We start from the raw sequence: 5,093 nt of genomic DNA, 5'->3' as shown, positions 1-5,093 counted from the left end.
CAGGAGCCAAGATGAGGTGATGCAGGTAGAGTATAGGAAGATCTAGTATAGAATTGATCCAGTAGACGAGGAGAACATATAGATGTTACGAAGGCAAGTAAAAGAATTAATTGGTGCTTGGGCAACTGGAGCCTCCACAGCATGATGATGAGACGAGATGTAAGTTTGAGGATGGACGACCTCAAAGACTGCATTTTCAACTTTAAGGAAGTGTCAAGCTTGTATCGCCCCCTGACTACCTCATTCCAAATGGACCAACAGACTTCTGAATTCAAGCCGAACCATTGGTCTTAACTATCAAAATGGTCAGTTTCCATGAGCTTTTGGTGCACTTTGTCCCATGGCAGGCAGGTGACGGATCATCCAAATGTATCCTTTTTTTGGTGGGCCTGCAATTGCAATGCTTGTTTTGTGCTCCTATAATATTTGTGCGGTATTATAGAAGAAATACACCTCAACCACATGGATCAAAGTGTGTTAAGTATCTCTAATTCTTCTTAGACGATGAGACTCTCCAATGAAAACCATTCCTAGGATAATCATCAGTTGAGGAACTTTATTATCAGGCATTTGGGAATGAAACTAGAGAAAACCTTGGTCCTATAACTCCAAAGACCCGTGAAGGCACTACAACAAATGAGACTTTTAGCAGCGCTCATAAGCGCCGCTATAAGTCCCTAAAAGCGTCGGTGATTCTATTATTGGCGCTAGTCAAGCGCCGATAAATGGGTATGTCGCTAAAAGTATTGGCGGCGCTAGGTAACTTCTAACGGCGCCTTTCTGAGCACCGATAATTGTCTGTTTTTCCGACACGAAAAAACGCCGGTAAAAATCACTTAGAGCGCCAGTAAAAATGGTTTGTGGACACTTTTTCTTGCTAAAAAGCACCGTAAGATTTCTACACAAGCGCCGGTAGAAGCCTTTGGATGGATTTGTGAGGCCCTAGCATGCCAGTAATTTTTTTTTATTATATATAATTCAATCAAAACTTGTATTTTTTAAATATTTGAAACATAAAAATGATGCAATACAAATAAAACTGAATATTAAACAAAATTTATATTACCACACAATAAAAAAAAAATATTACAATAAATGGTCTTGAATGTAAATAAATAAATAAAAACAAATCCTCTATATGGTCTTATTCCTAGCACGAGTGGCATCAAAAGGCTAAGTGATTTGAACTCTGGATTGCCCCACTTGTATGCAACGAGAAGAGTGAATCACCCACCATTAGCCCTTTGAAAATTGCTCCTATGATAGCCAGAACCAAGCTTGTCCTTAGCTGCTCCATGGAAGTTGGTTTTTCGGCGCTTTACGTGGCTTCCCATCAATGGCATAACCATGGTTACAATGTTACTCTACTTATAGTATGGGGTCTATAAAAGAAAAAAAAAATTCATTAAAAATTGTCTTGGGAAAAGAGAACAAGATAAATACAGATCTACATAATTTTCAAAAGACCCAAAAAGAAAAAATAAAAAAAAAAGAAAGATTACCTTGGATTGTGAAAAAGACCCACTTTGTTTGCATACAAAGGGCTTATACTTGTGATTTGATCCATCTGCTTCCACTTTTGTACCAGAAAAGATGAACAAAACCATCAAAGCAGCTCCCACCAATTTCACTAAAGGGCTAAAAGCTTTCCACCAAAGAACCAAATGGTTCTAAGTCATTCAAATAGTATTAGAATTACATGATGTTAGGCTGGTCGAAAAATAAATTTATTAGACTTTCAACTAGAGTCAATTTAATGATGTTCTTACATTGTTTTACACCCCCAAAAGCATAGGGCTGACACCATTTTCCCTCACAAAGATTTAATCTACCGAGCATGTATTGAAGTTAGGTTGACACTTCTCATTTACGAAAATAAAAACAGATGGAAGGAAAAGGAAACATATTCAACATCACTGCATCAATCAATACATGGTAAACAAGGATTTCAAGTGATTAATGTCAAACAGTAAGCATGCCATCAATAGAACCATACCTATTACTTCCATCTAGAGCAGAAGCCGCCATGGCATGCCTCATATCAGAACCAGTTTGCAATGATTGAGCTTTCAACATCTGCTGCTGTCGAGCCAATGATGCCTGGTAATATTTGTACAAAGAATTAGATAGATGGCTAAAAGTTTAACACTGACCATAATCAGATGCAAACTTAGGAGACTCTCCCAGAGTTGAACCATAATCAGAATGACCAATCTGTAGAAGCACACATGCTACTTAGAAACATCAAAATGCAGCATATATAGTCATACTACAAAAATAAATATAGTCAATCCTCCTGAAATAGAATCCTCACTTGCAAATGGTCTACATACTAAAAACAAATACCATTTTAACCAACAAGCTAGCTTAAATCCTACCATAGCATACCCATACAATAAAGGTGAAAGTGAAAAACCCTTTTCTCACATAACCAAGACCCAAACCAAAAGAGTTCTATTTTGATATCACAAAGACTTAGACCTTACTTCTGCTCAATAAAACCAATATTTTATATCTATTTAAGCTTTGTTTGGATGCACAACCGAATCAAATTGCAAAAGTTTTTTTTAAAAAAAAAAAAAAAAATAGTAACAAAAGTACATACAGGAGACTTTTGGTTATTGAAATGACACGTGTCATTGAAGCGGCTTGGTGGATCACAGTGGATCCTTGTGGGGCCCACCATGATGTATGTATATTATATCCATGCCCTCCATGTATTTCACCAGCTCATTTTAGGCCAGTCAGAAAATGCAGTAGATCCAAATCTAAGGTGAACTACACCGCAGGAAACAGTGGTGATTGAACGCCTACCATTAAAATTTTCTTAGGTCGACAAAAGTTTTGAATTAAGTTGATACTTGGGTGGTCCCTTCATCCATGTCTTTGTGACCTTATCAACAGCTTGGATGGCAAATAAATATCCTCGGTGGCTCCAAAGAAGTGTTTAATGGCATGCATTCAATCATCCCTATTTCCTATGGTGTAGTCCATATGAGATTTGAATCTGCTTCTATTTTGGACTATTGCACTGTAATGAACTATCAAAATAAATGGACCGCGTGGATATCAGGCACATGGATCACAATGGCCCCTTGGGAACCACCCATTTAATGAATAGTTTCACTAATAAGATTATTAGAAAAGAGGCTGAAATACTCGTCACTTGCAAAGTTTATTTCAATTCGTCTTTACTAATTCCTCCTGATAATTCCAGGTTATTAAAGATGAGACTCCAACCACCAACAAATTCGTAGCCAAACTAATGGACGTGTTAGGGGCAGCCTCTTCCACGATAAAGTGGGCCTTGGAGCTATTCAGTTGGGGTTTGCTTACCTGAAGCTTCCCAATTCCCTAAAGTGCACTTTTATAGGCAAGGAGGGAATGCCCTAATACCATGCCAATATTCCTCAAAACTGTTGAATCTGTGAGGTCTCGCTGGCAATAGCATACAAAATAATGAGAAAATTAAACATGACCACTGATATCCCTCTTGCCAAATGAGAAGACTCACTGCTATCGCTATTTCAATATAAACATGATGCCCTCCATTTATCACGGCTTTAAAGACCATTTGGAAGTTTGGTGAAATAAGGATTTGTTCTACTATTCCAACAGAACAAATCTGCCATCTGTTTTCCATGGAGAAGGAAATGGGAACAATGTTAGCCTCCCATTTACCAACCTTACCACTCCAGATTGTAAGTGCTAATAGTTGCTACAACTTGCAGCTAGGATGGAGCATATCCACCTCACCATAAATGGGGAACTTCCAGATGCACCTACCATTAGTTCAGATAGTAGGAACAGAAAACCCATTGCAAGGGTTGGGCTCAACAAGCCCAGATCAAGACTCTCTTCTTTATAAGAAGACCAACACCAAAGAGTGAAAGAACTACAAAAGAAAAGAAAAGAAACGAAATGCAAACGGAACTATATTACCTGCCAACGTGAAATGGGTAACTTCGTGCTCAGGTTGTTTAGAGTTCCATTAGCTACAATCAGGTTACCCTCACTGTTTTCAAAATCAATCGGATTGACTTTGTGGGGCATAGTGGAAGACCCAATCTCGCCAGCCTTGGTTATCTGTACAACAGATCCACCACAGGAACAACATACTCACATTTTAGACAAAATAAGACTTCAGAGAAAGCAAAGAAAAGGAGATCCAAGTGAGACTTTTGAAGAGGAGCTTTGCACAACACGTGGTGCAATGCACGAGATCCAGGCCCTTCATCAGGTAGGGCCTATCATGAACATGCAGTGGCCAACCAATAGGCTGGTCCACTCATCAAGTGGGCCACACATCATACTGAAGATAAACCTATACTATTCAAGAGGATCTTTGCAGAACACATTCCAAGATCTCGGTGCTTCATCAGGTAGGGCCCACCATGAACATTAGCTGGCCCACGAATAGGTTGGTCTACTCATCAGTCGAGCTACATGTATGCTAAACATAGACTCTTGATCTTTTTCTGTCCATTTTTCTTTCAAACACTGACACCCACCTGATGAGTGCACGAGCCTGGTTTCTGGCTCATGGCATGCTCACAGTGGGCCCCACTTGATGAATGGCCTGGATCTTGTTTGTGTATCTGCCTCAGAGATCCTCTTCAATCCTCTTTAGGTGATTCTCCCTTGCATTCATCATCAAGAGGAAGACTAGTATCAAAAGCAACAATTTCTTTCCCCTCAAGAACCAACCTGCTTAAAATAACCCAGAGATATGTAACTCCATAAGTCTTGTCAAAATCAATTGTCAATTGTCAGGCAACCCATGTATCTTGATCCCTTGGGCCAAAAATAAAGTGATTTTTCCATTCACATATTGCAACCAAGGCTCAAAATAGCGGAATTATTGATTTGAAGTGGGAGTAGCACATGTTTAGAAGGATAGTGCAACTAAGAGTCTCAGTATTACAGTTAACATCAGTTCACATATTGCAACCAAGGCTCAAAATAGCAGAATGTATTGTAAGAATGCATTGTGACACACCCATGGGGCAATATGATAAAATTGAATTGTGCTGGTATTGGTAATGTATTGCAAAAAAAAATTGTATGGCGTTCAAATGATAATTTGAACCCTG

The 5,093-nt window shown here is 38.9% G+C and overlaps 1 long non-coding RNA gene across 1 annotated transcript; it reads right to left on the bottom strand.

Annotated features, from left to right (window-relative positions):
• Positions 1-3,332: 3,332 nt before the first annotated feature.
• Positions 3,333-4,748, bottom strand: LOC131229385 (uncharacterized). The gene is made up of 3 exons (XR_009163301.1): positions 4,708-4,748; positions 3,943-4,086; positions 3,333-3,438 (listed from the first exon to the last, which is right to left on the bottom strand). It is a non-coding gene; the product is annotated as an uncharacterized LOC131229385 (long non-coding RNA).
• Positions 4,749-5,093: the final 345 nt, after the last annotated feature.

This window comes from Magnolia sinica, chromosome 16, assembly GCF_029962835.1.
Source record: "Magnolia sinica isolate HGM2019 chromosome 16, MsV1, whole genome shotgun sequence".
NCBI lineage: Eukaryota > Viridiplantae > Streptophyta > Magnoliopsida > Magnoliales > Magnoliaceae > Magnolia > Magnolia sinica.
Note: the sequence above shows the minus strand (reverse complement) of the source record. Positions and strands in the feature narration are given on the sequence as shown.